Source organism: Salvia miltiorrhiza, unplaced genomic scaffold, assembly GCF_028751815.1.
Source record: "Salvia miltiorrhiza cultivar Shanhuang (shh) unplaced genomic scaffold, IMPLAD_Smil_shh fragScaff_scaffold_173, whole genome shotgun sequence".
Classification (NCBI taxonomy): Eukaryota; Viridiplantae; Streptophyta; class Magnoliopsida; order Lamiales; family Lamiaceae; genus Salvia; species Salvia miltiorrhiza.
This window is the reverse complement of record NW_026651437.1, coordinates 701,425-715,367: the sequence shown is the minus strand read 5'-3', so window position 1 is coordinate 715,367 and position 13,943 is coordinate 701,425. Positions and strand designations below refer to the sequence as shown.

At 37.4% G+C, this 13,943-nt stretch overlaps 1 pseudogene; it reads right to left on the bottom strand.

The window, feature by feature from the left end:
- Positions 1-3,426: 3,426 nt before the first annotated feature.
- LOC131002696 (uncharacterized) lies at positions 3,427-13,085 on the bottom strand (annotated as a pseudogene).
- Between the last annotated feature and the right edge of the window lie 858 nt (positions 13,086-13,943).

Sequence of the window (13,943 nt, the reverse complement as noted above, 5' to 3'; positions counted from 1 at the left end):
GTTGTGAAAAGTTCAAGGCGAGATTGAGGCGTTTTGCCTCATCAAGGCGAGGCGGTAAGCCTCGAGGCGTTTTGAGGCGTAAGCCTCACACCACGCCTCACACCGAGCACAAAAAAAAATCATATAATTTTAAACAACAAAAAACACCATATAGAAATACAAATATATAAATTACTCCCTCCGTTCACAATTTAATGCCCTACTTGCCTTTCAAAATTCGTCCACAATTTAATGTCTTATTCTGCTTTTGTACCCTTTTACTCTTCTTCAGTTCCTATATTTACTACCCTTTGTCACTAATGGACCCACCTTAAAACACATTTATCATTTTTATATTCTATATTTACTACACTTTATCACTAGTGGAACCCACTCACAACACCTTTATCACTTTAATCAACTATCTTTATCATTTTAGTCAACTACCCTATATTTCATCCACTTCACATTTTTCAGTTTTATTAGTCTCCGTGCCCACACCAAAATGAGACATTAAATCGTGGACAGAGGGAGTATGAGTTTAAAAGTCTTAAAATAATTCAACTAAAAGCTAAAAATTTATCGGAAAAACCAAATTCTCCGGTTTGTAAAATATTTAAAATTCTAATCATCCCAATCATCATGATCCCATCTTCTTCATTATTCTCATTCAAATTTATTGGATATATCTCAATATCATCATTCTCATCTTCATGTTCATCCTCTTTCTCGCTCTTTTTATCACTATCAAATGCATGACCTCATACTTTTTCTTAACTTACATTCATATAAGTGTATACAAGAGTGTAAGAATAATAATAAATTTTCATTCACTCGAAGTTAGTAATTCAAGTTTACCTTTTGATGGGACGCTGACTGCTGTTCTTGCTTCTCAGTTTTTTGTTTTTATCATGCAAAGTTATATTTATACTATAATATATCAATATATCTATGCAGCCACATTGTCGCCACCCACACACTAGTATAATAAGGAAAATCTTGATTATTTAATTATTTTTTAAAATAAAAAATAGAATTTATTTATTTTACTATATTCTCTATATTGTACTTATTTTTTTAAATTTTTTTTTATTTTTAAATTTATTTTTTAATAAAAATAAAAAAAATTACCAAAAAAATAATTACAATGTAGAGAATATGATAAAATAACTAAATCTTATTTTTATTTTAAAAAATAAATCAATAATTTTTTTTTTTATTAGGTAAATTGTGGGTGGCCACAATGTGGCTGTTTAACATTACTCATTTATTTTTTATCCATGGCTGACGATCCATTTAATTCTTGTCGTTCAGATGTACGTTAGTTTTTCAATTTAGGCATAATTTAAAAATATGGTAAAATTCATAAAATTTGTGTTTCTTTTAACAATTTTCAAATTTTATGGAAAAGATTCAAAATATATTCAACTCTTCTTCTCCTCTCCCCACCACCGCTAAAGCCATTGCACCTCCGCCACTCCACAGATTCCACGTGTTGTGCTCCGCCTGCATCATCGACATCAAATTTGGGAATGGATCCTCTAATGTGCACAGCATCATGCTGTGCACAAAAACAAGAAGAATGAGCGATTTAGTATTTTTCTTTTTTGTATTTTTTTTAAGTTATGTATTTATTTTTTTCTTGTTTTTGTGCACAACATGATGCTATGCACAGCAGAGGATCCATTCCCATCAAATTTACCCAACTGAAACACCCTGCTCAATTTTTATGCATCTTCTTTGTATTTGATCTGAAATGTCTTATCCATTGAAAGATTTGGTATAAAGATTATATGTTTTCGAAATTTTCTTTAATCATCGAATACTCTCTGAGAAAATGGGCCGAAGTTGATGAAAATATCGTGAATACACTTTTAATATGCCTTATACTCTCTCCATCCTCCAAATAAACGGTTCTTATATTTCTTTTTGGGACCTCCCTCAAATAACTTCCTATTCATTTTGAGACATTACCCCATCACTAATACTTCCTCCGTCCCCTTAGGACTTGTCCCATTTGGTTTTTCGGCACACGATATTAAGGAGATTATTAGTAGTGTTAGTGTGTAGATCACATAGAGAGAGGAAGGTGATAAAGTAGGAGAGAGAAATTCATAAAGTGATAAAGTTAGGAGTGTTTATTTATAGAACCGGGACAAGATCGATAGACAAACAAAAAAGGAATACGGGACAAGATTCAATGTGACGGAGGGAGTAATGATTTTATTCATTTTATTTTTTACGTTTCAACCTTGATATCATTCCCAATACGAAGTATAAATAATTTTCACCACTTGCCTAATACTAATTATAACATTTTTTCTCCACTGCCAATACACTTAACAACTTTCCTTAAAATCCGTGTCGTCCTCTACTAAGAAGTTATTCGGGGGACGAAGGGAGTATTAGTTAAGCCCAAACTATTTTTTGTTTTAAGTAGTATATTAAAGTCCAACTCTTTTCTTCATAATATTTGTTATACTTGGGATTACTCCATGTCTCTATAAGTGTGCATGATTGTTTTGTGGCACAAGTTTTAATAACATATTAAGTGAGCGTATTATTAGTGGAAGAGGGGACCCGTTCAAAAAAGGAAAATTGACACTTCTGTGAGATGAACTAAAATGGCAAAACGTGCAAATTCTTATGGACGAAGGGAGTATTATTAATAATAGTTCTCTTTTTTTACAATTAATTTAGTTTATAGTTGTTCTTTTAAAATTAAATTAGTAGTATATAGTGATGAACTTATATTTGTGCTCGTTTTGTGTTGTTTTTAAATCTAGATAGTCTTTTCCTTGTTTGTTAGAGACTTGTGTCCAGGAGCACAGTATTGGAAGAATGACTTTTTTGGAGTAACACGTGCAACTAAAAGACATACTAGTAATATTTTTGCATTTCACGAAAGAGGTATGGTTTATCAAATCGAAGCATTGGAGGAATAAAACAGCTAGGCGTGGAGGCCCTGAAGATATGAAGGCATAATTATGCTGCATTTTGCGAAAGATGTAAGCTAGGCGTGCAGGCATTGGAGGTATGCTTATCAAATCAAAAACAAAAATTATATTGAGACATCCAAAAATAAAAAATAAGAGATTATGAAAATGGGAAGGAGAAAGTAGCTAGTTGTAACTGTATATTCATACTTTCAAACCACAAGCTCATCATCCAAATGAATTTTTTAAATCATATTTGATTGTCTCAACGACTTGGCTCCAAATAAGAAATATCAACATATCGTTACATCAACCTAAATCACACTAAAAATTATACTTGCAATTCTAATACTCAAATAAAACATCCCATTTCCAATTGATTAGCAGTAACAAGAAAATTAGTGGTAGCACCCAATTATATAACAATGATATAAATACATCATTCAATCACTGAAGAACACTGTACAGAGATCAAAATAAACATAGCTGATGGACGGAGACAGAGCCTCGATGAATCTAATTGGCCTAAATTGCATTGATTCTTGAATCATGATACTCTATATACACGCCTTTACAGTCTGAACATAGGCAGATGGTTTTGTACAATTATTACAAGCAGCAGAGCTCCATTGCCACCTTTCGAACTGGGAAGGGTATAATTTAGTTTTAAAAAAAGATAAACAAGAAAAAAAAAAATAAAGAAATAAGATGGCCAGAGAAATTAAGCCGCTGGACATACATACAATGGGAAAAATACACCCCCATCCCACTGTACAGTATACTGTGACATGCATGTACAACAATGGTTCCAAACTTCCATCATCTCCGCTGGCAAATCTGCCCTTTCGCTGTTAAAATAGGGTCATAATCTTGCCTTATGTAACATCGATGTCCCAGGGGAGATGATGATGATCTGCATCAGGGCTCAGCCGATGCAACGTCTTTGATCCGAAATGACAGTCAAGCGATACAAGACCTTTTTATCACGTTCCGTCTGATTCTCGTGCGCATGCATCTGGAACGGTCTCCTTGTCCTTGGATAGGCATCGTATTGGAACATAAACGAATCCTTTTGGTAGCCGCTGGTTCTTCATGGACGCTTGGTCTGATGTCATAATGAGCTCTTTTTCGAAGGTTTCAGTGTGCTACACCAACAGTTAACAAGAAGGCACATCCTATTAATTTGAAAAGTAGAGTAATGTAACATATATCACAAATATATAGGATAGGCCAAGAATAAGAATTATGGAAACCTTATCCTTGACTTACTTTTCTATTGTTCAATCGTTTTTCCGTGTCATCCGAGAGATTCCTTGATGCAACAGAAAGTCTCTGGGGAATTTTCTTGCCAGCAAAAGACAGTCTATCCGGTGGTTTCAGAGAGTGGACATTTTGCGATGTTGAAACTGTCATCTGTTTTCTGATCGTTGTCCGCAGACATGGGAATTTTAACACGCCTCTTACCGGCGACTGTGCTGTCGACCGATATGTCATCTGATCTTTGCATCATTTCACTGCTTGATCTGTAACCATCAGTGTAACCTTTGATGGAGGTTGTTGCAGATTCGGAACTAACTTCAGGTTGGTAAAATGGGTGACGAGCCAAATTAGACAAAACAGAGTCTCGACTTGAAGCAAGAACATCATGTGAGCAAAGAACCAATTCACGCTGCAAGGCAGAAGAACGTCAATTGACTAGCAGCTAATGATAGTAGGCAACAAAGATGGGAACTTGCTATTAAAAAACTTTCCAGAGAAGCTGCTAACAGCAGCATAAAATTGACAATTCATAAGTGCCTCCATTAATGGATTAGGCCATTGATCAAGGCAGAAAGGTGGAAATATGAAAATTCCAAGGGCAGTAAGCTTACTTTCAATTTCTCCCTTTTTATAATTCTCTCGCACAAAAGACGCAATCTCTCCAATTCAACCTATAGGAATCAATGCAGAAAGACCAAACATCAGATCTAGCTAAATTCAGATGAAAATCAAACTTGCATCGAAAAACCATCTTATCTACTGGTTCAACTAAAAAAGATAACAGTCTGAATGAGGTATGATGAGCAGATTAAACCACCCAAATATTGCACCAGCTACCACTTACCCTGACTTGCTTAAGACTCTTAAACTCTTCCATACCATGCTTCTGAGTGTCAGCCTGAAGGATTGCATGAAGAAAAATCGATGTTAAATTGCATGAAAGTCACCTCCACATGAAGTTACAGGACAGAAGGAAAAAGGTAAAACCTTTGCTTTTTGTTCAACGCTATGCTTTTCACAGTAAGCCTTATGCTGCAACTTGTCACCACTAGTCCTCACAGTCATGTAGAAACCAGCACTCCTAGCACAGGTAGGATGAAATGTTGTCTGACAGTGACCATAACTACACTGCAGATAAGCAAAATAATGGAAAATGACTTACGGCAGAAAAGACAACTTCAAAATAGAAGGCATGACAGATAAAATAAATCTGATGTCTTCACCTTAAGGCAAGCACCCTGTTTTCGACGGCAGACTGTGCAAGTATCAACTCCCTTGGAGACATTATCCTGGAAAAGAAATAGAGCTGCTTACAACTATGGAAGAACAAAGACCAATGAGAAAGGCCAGTATAATGACAGCTACTTACCATGCCCCCAATAGGACTGACTTGCCCCCTTCTGTATGTTGACTCTAACACCCACTACATCAAGAACAAAATAAGAACACATGAGATTTGACAAGAATGCTAGGTACCAAAATTCCAGATAGCAATAATGAGCACAGCATATAAGAAAGAATCAATTACTTCAGCACATAAGGCATGTATCCATTGACCACCAACTGTCTTTCTAAAAGCACCTGCTGTGCCACCACATAAACCACATTCTGCAACAAGTAGGGCTTCTCCCAAGAATTTGTTGCCAGAGCTCCCGAACCCCGAGAAGAAAACAAGTCTTCACATAATTCACAGTGCCATGGCCCAGTGGCACTTCTGACACTACGATAGCAATCCAAGTGAACTGTAATCTGCAATCCAAAAATAATTGGGCACAAAAACAGTAATATATATCTGATTGTTCATAAAATATGCAGAAACTTTGATGAGAATTTCAAAAGAACATTAAGGGCAACAACCTTGCAACTTGAACAAACTAAAACAGGATTCAAAGCAGTCTCAGGACGTCTGCATATGTCACATGTTCTAGGATGGTCTTTAGAGAACTCAGAAGCTGATCGGGCGGAATCTGAGTTTATATCAGATGAAGACCTCGCAACAGCAGACCTAGAAGTAGTCTCTTTCGCTCGAGGATTCAACTTGGAGTAGAACCCAGGTCTTACATCTGATGAACCATTCTTCAGAAGATCCTGAAAGAAAACGCATATATGAAAAAAGTTCAAAGCAAAACAACAAAAATAAAAACAATTTTAGAACAAATGTAACCTCGTGTTGATCTTCTAAGGTGTCTTTCCTAAGTGATGATATTCTAGAGGAAGCTGCAGCTGCAGCAGTTGCAGCAGCCAATACCGCTTGAGCTTCCTTATGCCGGCGTTCTTTTCTTCCCTGCTTTTTTGCTTCTCTAAGCTCATGAGTGTACTGACTAACTAATACAGCATCCCATTTTTGTTTTCCTGCAGCGTCTAACTCTCGTGGAAGACTCCTAACCACCTTTGAAATCAAATCATCTGCCAGATTATAACAGCAAGGAAATAATCAGTATCCTCTTAAAAAGGTTTAAATTCAGATCCAATCACACAATATGCACTAAAATACCAAAGAAAAAGAAAATATAGAAGAAATGCTAACAAGATTAGAGTAGAGACCGCTTATTTGTTTTCTCATAGCAGCATTGCAAAGAAGACGTTGTTGGTAATATATAAGTGCTCCTTCCACTTCATCTCCAGGAGATATTTTTAATATACCCAGGTTTCTTGCCTTAACCAATTGATCAAGATTCTCATCCTCGCATCTAGAAGTCTGATCAGAAGATGTTGCTTGCAGGTCATTATTACAACAGAGGCCTGAACTGGAAGATGCTTTCAACTTTGAAACTTCCCGATCTCTTAAAACTGCCAAGAAAGTAATCAATCCCTGAACTTGACAGGCCAAAAAAGGAGAATCAGACACGAACCTACCTGCAGACTGGTAGAATGCAACTTTTTCAAGCATGTCACTCTTGGTCTGCATCAATTTACTGTAGATAAATGGATGGATGTATGAAGCATGGTTTACTTCCCCATTTCTACATAACAAATGCAGAAAGAGGTCAGTATCTGTGAAACCTGATCTTAGAGAACAGAAAGGAGAACTAACAAGAAGCTAGATAAGACCCCATATTGCATCCATAAGTAATAGACAGGAAAAAAAAAAAGGAATCTCATATACAAGCTTACCTGAAGACAAGTGAACAGGCATCCATCGTCTGAGATTGTTTGGTCTCCCCAACCAGACCATCTTCAGAGAGACACTGCACCAGAGCTCTAAGTTTGTCTGTCAAATGACAGAATAAAGTCAGAAGAAGCACATACGTACAAAAAACCCAACAAGGTACTCCAGGAACCAAAGATGTTGAAAAATTAAGTAGAATGATGCAAGATGTCCATGAGTGGGACAAAAGCAGTAGCTTGTATTGTGTTGAGTAAACGAGTTCTCCTCGAACTTCCATAAGACATTCTTTTATCAAGCTAGTTTCACAGGTCTAGAACCTCAGTATACTCAAGTAGATCAATTAAAGAGAAACAAAAGAATGATCATGATATTCTTATCACAAGAACAAAAACCAGTCAAACAGGAAACGGCAAAGATACTAGATGAAAAACAAGAAGACTCAAGATGCATAAAGCTTGTAAATGATATCACTATCCACAAGAAAGAAGAAATCCTTCAAAGTTTCATTATGGTGATACAATAGACTCTTTGACAGCTTAGCATAATGTTTATGAAGTAACCATTTTTGGAGGCTTTTGTAGTTTTGTTACCATGTAATCATGTTTTGTGTATCAATAATGTACGACATCATCAGCAGGGACATTCAGCTCTCAGCTGTGGTATAACTGGATTGGCTAGCCTGATGCAGCTAATATTACAGTATGCAAGGTGTACAATTTCACAAGTCTCATTCAAAGTTGATGATAACATGCACACAGATTGCACCCATCTCTATAACAATATAACTTACGAGTCTACGACCAAATGGAGAAAAGTAAAATGATTAAATTGAATATGGTACAATAATTCTAATTAACAATCTATTAATGCAAGATCAATCAACGGACCTTCAATTTTAACAGAATTATTTGCAGAATTATCTTGGTGTTGCTGAGGATCAAGCAAAATCTGCATACCAGAAAGTAGCTTTTAAATGCCTTATAATAGCCAAGGAAAACAGATAAAGTAAGGATTAAATAAAATATAAAAGTGAATTGTGCATAAGAACTTTGAGAATTTCATTTCACGAGATTAAAGGTTAGACAGCAAAATCAGAGCTCTGACCACATATCACAACAAAAACACAGAATTATATTCTTCTGTCACACCGGCCAAGAACCAGGAATATAATATTTAAATTCCCAGGATACATATATATTGAACCCACCGGATGTAGAGAAAGATTTTATAGAGATAGTAAAATACTTCAATGTACAGCAATTTATGACGGATGTTGCACTTATATTTCCAAACAAGCAAAGTGAAACAAAATGGTAAAAATACCTTCTTGGACTCATCTGGCGAGGACTCACTTGGCACTTCATTGGAGTGTTCTCCAACAGGAAGAGACAGGCAGGTATCACGCTCTGTTGTTTCATCGTGAGCCTTGTCTGTTGAAAGGCATGAGTTATCATCTTTCACATTCCTTACACTGCTTTTGGTTCTTCTCCGAGGCGGCACAGATTTAACTGGAACAGCATCAGAAATACCAGACTCCTCTACTGAAACATCACCAACACCTTCAGCTACATCTGACATGGGCTTTGGTCCTAAAAATGATCTAAACATCGCTTGCAAAGTTTTCTGTAGGTTCCCAACATGAACATGGGTCTTCAACCATTTCAGTAATTTATATTGTAACTCAGGAACCATGTGATTTTCCTGCATGAAGAACAAGATCAGGAAAAGGTAAGTATGCAGGAAGTAGAACCAGCAAGGGAAACTTCAACCAAAAGTAATTGGTCTGAAAAAAGAAATATCTTAACTGACTCTACTCGGTACATTAATCAAAGAATAATGGCATTCAGCTTTGCAATTTCAGTCATTCACCAAAACCAGAAAAATAGTAAAAAGGAAACAGCCACTATAACTGAAATATTACAGTGAGTACTGTATTTAAAGAATCGGCAGAAACACCAATCTCTGAGGCCAGATCTTTGGCGTCGACTTTCCCAAGATCAATTAACTGGAGAAAAAAATATAAAAAATAGGATAAGTAACACACTGAATCTGCCAAAAAAGGGAAATAAAATAAGTAAACAACAAATATTTGGTTATTCTTGGTAATCTTTTAATACCTTCTTTAAAATCATAGAGAAATTGGGAGGAGTGCAAGCATTAATGTCCTCATTGCCATTCCTATCTGCTGAACGAAGAGCAGTACGCAGTGCAACTCCATTTTCTGGATGAGTGTCAGAACTTCTATTATCTAGCAAGTCATCTCCATCCAATACAATGTCATTCAGTTTGCAGAGATCCAAATCAGCTGTTTCAAAGTAAATAACCAACTTACAACCATTTTGAGGTTAATGATATTGCTGACGTAACATGGAAAGCAATTTCACCTGTCAATGGAATGTCTCCAATATCTTGACAGCCACTGTCAGACTGGACTTCAGAATGCTTTGAACAAAAAGCACGCAATTCAACCTAAAAGATATCACATATTTCAAAACCAATCTAAGAATTGGAGAAGTCTGAATATAACAACATGAAGAGCCCAGAAACTCAATAACCCAAGAAACGCACACACATGGACATAATAAATTCCAAAATTTAAGCAAAAACATTCATGAATATTAGGTCAATAGTTCCACTGAAGTTAATAATAGTAGCTTGATTAACTGTTTGTTTCATAACTAATAATATAAGACCAGAAAGAGAAACACCTCATCAGATCTAATCTTCCCCCATATCTCCATTCTGTGTCTTGCTTCCCTCGCACAGATAGGATGGAATGATGTTCTGCAAGATCCTACAAACACCAAAGGAAACAAATCTAATTAGCATACCAACACCTGGATAAAGAAAAAGGAATCATAATCATTAACACAGATAAGCCTAATCACTATCCAGAAGACAACTATTTCATAAAGATAAAACATAAACTCCTACAATGTCCTTAACCGAAGTACCAGCTATGCAAGTCCATACAACACAGAGTTACTCTGTACTGTAGTTCCAATTGTACAGCTATACAGGACAAAGCCAATTGCTAAACTAGTTCAGCTTTAACCACACAAGTATTACTAAAATGGTTGTGAAAGTCAGACCACTATCCCAGTATAAATTAATTAGCTCTTGGCTATGTTGAGTATTATATTGCTCTGGAAAGCATATGATACTACAAGATAAACTATGGTAAAATCTACCAATTAACCTAGCCTGCCCAGAGATCTTTTCTGTGGGGAATAGATTTAGAAACCCTTAAGCTCTCTACAGAGTGATCTTACATTGGCTGCAGAAATTTTTGATGTAGTTTTCATACTTCAATAAGGTGGACTAAACCTCATTCAAGTCTATATAGTTTCCAGTTATTTACAAGTCCAAGGTGCTATCCCCAATTGATACAGCAACAAAAGGGTGTGACAGGTTGGGAATGCACGTTGAACGATTAAGGAATAATAGAGTATGGATAACTGCGTCAATATGTTATTCCATAATGGACGAAATGGCTATTGGTCTCCTGTTAATAAGTAGTTTAAAGTTGACAACTCTGAAGGCAGCTAACAATGTTATTGGAAATCTGATTTCTGTCGTGAAATCTTAGAGAATCTTAGAGAAATATTAACCCACCATCTTGATATTTTAAAGCACCCCACTCGCCAGGGCTCATCAACATCGAAAAGATCATATTCAAAATGTTAGCAAAGAAACATAAAAATACCATACGAAATTAGTGACATTTAGTAGCATAAATACTTGCTGTGTATCGTCATTGTAATTTCACATTTGTATGATTGCCATAGAGAATGTTCAAATGCTGCATTGCATAGAATTAAATTCGATCACCAAGGCAAACCAACAATATAACCGAGTTTTGTGGCCTAATATAAGAACTTATAAAACAACAGCAGATTACAAATAAAAAATAATCTTCATCCTGCCACCCAAATGTAGGGGCCTCTAACATAAGAAAGCAACAAAACATACCATTACTGCACCGGACACAGGCACCATACTTAACCTTGCACAAATAACAAATTAACTTCCTTCTTGTGTCCTTCAATTCGTTCATATTCATGATAGGCTCCATTGTCCCAATGTTATCAAGATAAACCTCAGGCATCCACTGGCAACAAAATAAATGAGCGAACTCCGCCTTAGACTCCTCATTCTCAATTCCAAGTCCTCTTTCACGCACAGGCTTCAGGGCACCACCTTGCTTCGGACAAAGCAAACATGGTTTCTCTATGCTCACGTCCACAGTATTTTTCCATTTACACCATGAACATAACCACGAACTATCTACATCTTCTAGAACTCCATAACACCTCTGATGGACCACCATCCCACAAGAACAACACTTGATCAACTTATTCAAGAGGTCGCCCATGTCACCATAACTACAATAATGGCACACAGACTCAAAGCCTTCAACTGGACGTGCTACAAGGAGCTTATCCAACCCAGCATCTTTTCCCAAAAGCTTTCGTTTCTTGGAGGGCCGCTCTGATGCCAAATAAATCTTGCTCTTGGAACCTAAAAGCCACTCTACACCACTTAAAGAAGTAGTAACTTTCTCACTATTCAATTTTTTTTCAGTACTACTTTCTTCAATAATTCCCAACTCTTTTCTGTCCACTTCATCATCACCATCAACAACATCCATAGCACAAGGCCCATTCTCTTCTTGCTCAATCTTCATGGTAGGGTTCAACTCAACACCATTTTCCAAGGTCAAGCTGTCCTCGCAGGCTCTTGCAAGCATCCCATTGATCATGTCATATCTGTAACACAAACTTCCATCATTATTCAAAGATGGGACTAAGAAACACTTCTCGCTACTCGAACACCCAAGACTTGAAACCCTCTCAAGCCTCTCGACATCCTCAGCACTCAGTTCACGAAAATATTCCTCATTCTCAGCCCAAAAGTTGTTTCCCCGCGACCTCCCTGGAGTCGAGGACTTGTGCTCTGAGCTCGACTGCAACTTCTTGTGTCGTTTCCTACTGTCTGATTGCCTACTCAACAAATGCGACACCCCACTGGGCAGACTATACCCACTGGAAACAAACGCGGTAGGAACTTGCGAGTCCTCTGAATCGAAAGGGGAACGAAACGAGAGTGCCTTGCGAGCTTGAGTATACAAATCAAGCTCAACTCTACAAGCCGGGGGCCGTTTCGTAAATTCCAACAAATACGAGGGCTTTTCCGTAAAATCCTGCTTCAAATTAGGGCTGCCGCAATTCGAATCAACTATCTTCGTTTCGGCGGCGCGGGCGCCCCTACCACCGGCCATGTTCTTCCTCCGCCTCTGGCATCTGCCGCCAGTCATCGCGTCCACCGTCCAATTCCACTACCGCCGCCGTTGCACCATCCCATTCCCGCAACAACAAACCCTAAATCCTATTTGCCCTACAAAAACGCTATCCAAAAAAAATAAAAATCCCTTCCTACAGAAATACAGGCTCTAACAGAGAGAAGGGAGCGAGGCGTGGAGGGGAAGAGAGATTAAACGCATCTGATTCCTTCTCGGGCGCGGCTAGGGTTAGGGTTCCTATTCGGTTTTGGGGCTAAAAACAATTTGGGGCTATTTTTTAATTATTTTGGGTCAGTTTCGTTATTTGGATCCGTTTCGAAAATAATCTTTTTTTCGCTGTCTAGAGAGAGAAAAGAGTCGCGTTTTCGGCAGGCAGACAAGGGCGGTTGTTTCTTTCTTTTGTTTTTTTAGAGAGAGAAAATAATCCCGTGTGTGTGTGTGAGAGAGAGAGAGAGAGAGGCGTGCGAGTGTGTGCAGGATTTTAAGAAATGGGGAGTGTGAGAGTAAAGTGAACCCGTTCCAAATTTAAATGACGCGACTTGTGGGAGTGATTGAGTGGATTCGGCTCACTGAGCCTTGCTAATGAAACGAAGTTTATGAAAGCAGAGGGTGACGTGGAGATTCTTCATTGCTTTTCGTCTGCGACTTGGATTTTGTGTATGTGTGCACTTGGAGGCAGGGACCGAAATCAGTGGCTTGTTACCTTTTTTTGCAAGGTGGTCCTGTTGGAATTTGAAATTCCAAAGCTGCCCGTCAAACCGTGAATTTGTTGTTGGATACCGAAATTTTTTTATTCGATTAAGGGTTAATTGCCCCTAAATACACAATCTTTCACCAAATTCTGGAATTGCACACCAACTTTAAAATCTTCCCTACAATACATCATCTTTCCTTTTTTTCTGATTTTTTCCACGACCACAAAATCCCCAATCGGAAAAATGACGTGGCGATCGGAAATTAACACGTAATCACGACAGAACACCTGGAAAATGACGTGTCACCTAACTTCAAAACGACGTCGTTTTTGGAGTACTAAACAATTTATTTGCAGATTAAAAAACTCGTGCCATAGTGTTCTGATTTTTCCCTTCCATTCTTCTACGAAGCTCAAGCCTTTATTCTTCAAATTTCTAATGGATTTCCTTCCATTCTTCTACGTCGTCATTTGGGTGATCATTTGGCTTGGCAGGACTAATCAAAATTCAAATCAGAGTTCCCATACAGTTCAATTCAAATGTAGCATCATTTGGCTTGGCATGACTAAATCAAAATTCAGCAAAAGCAAAAGCAAATTCTCATATTGAAAGTTCAAGCAAAAGCAAAAGAAATTCAAGCAAAAGAATATTAAGGCTACAAA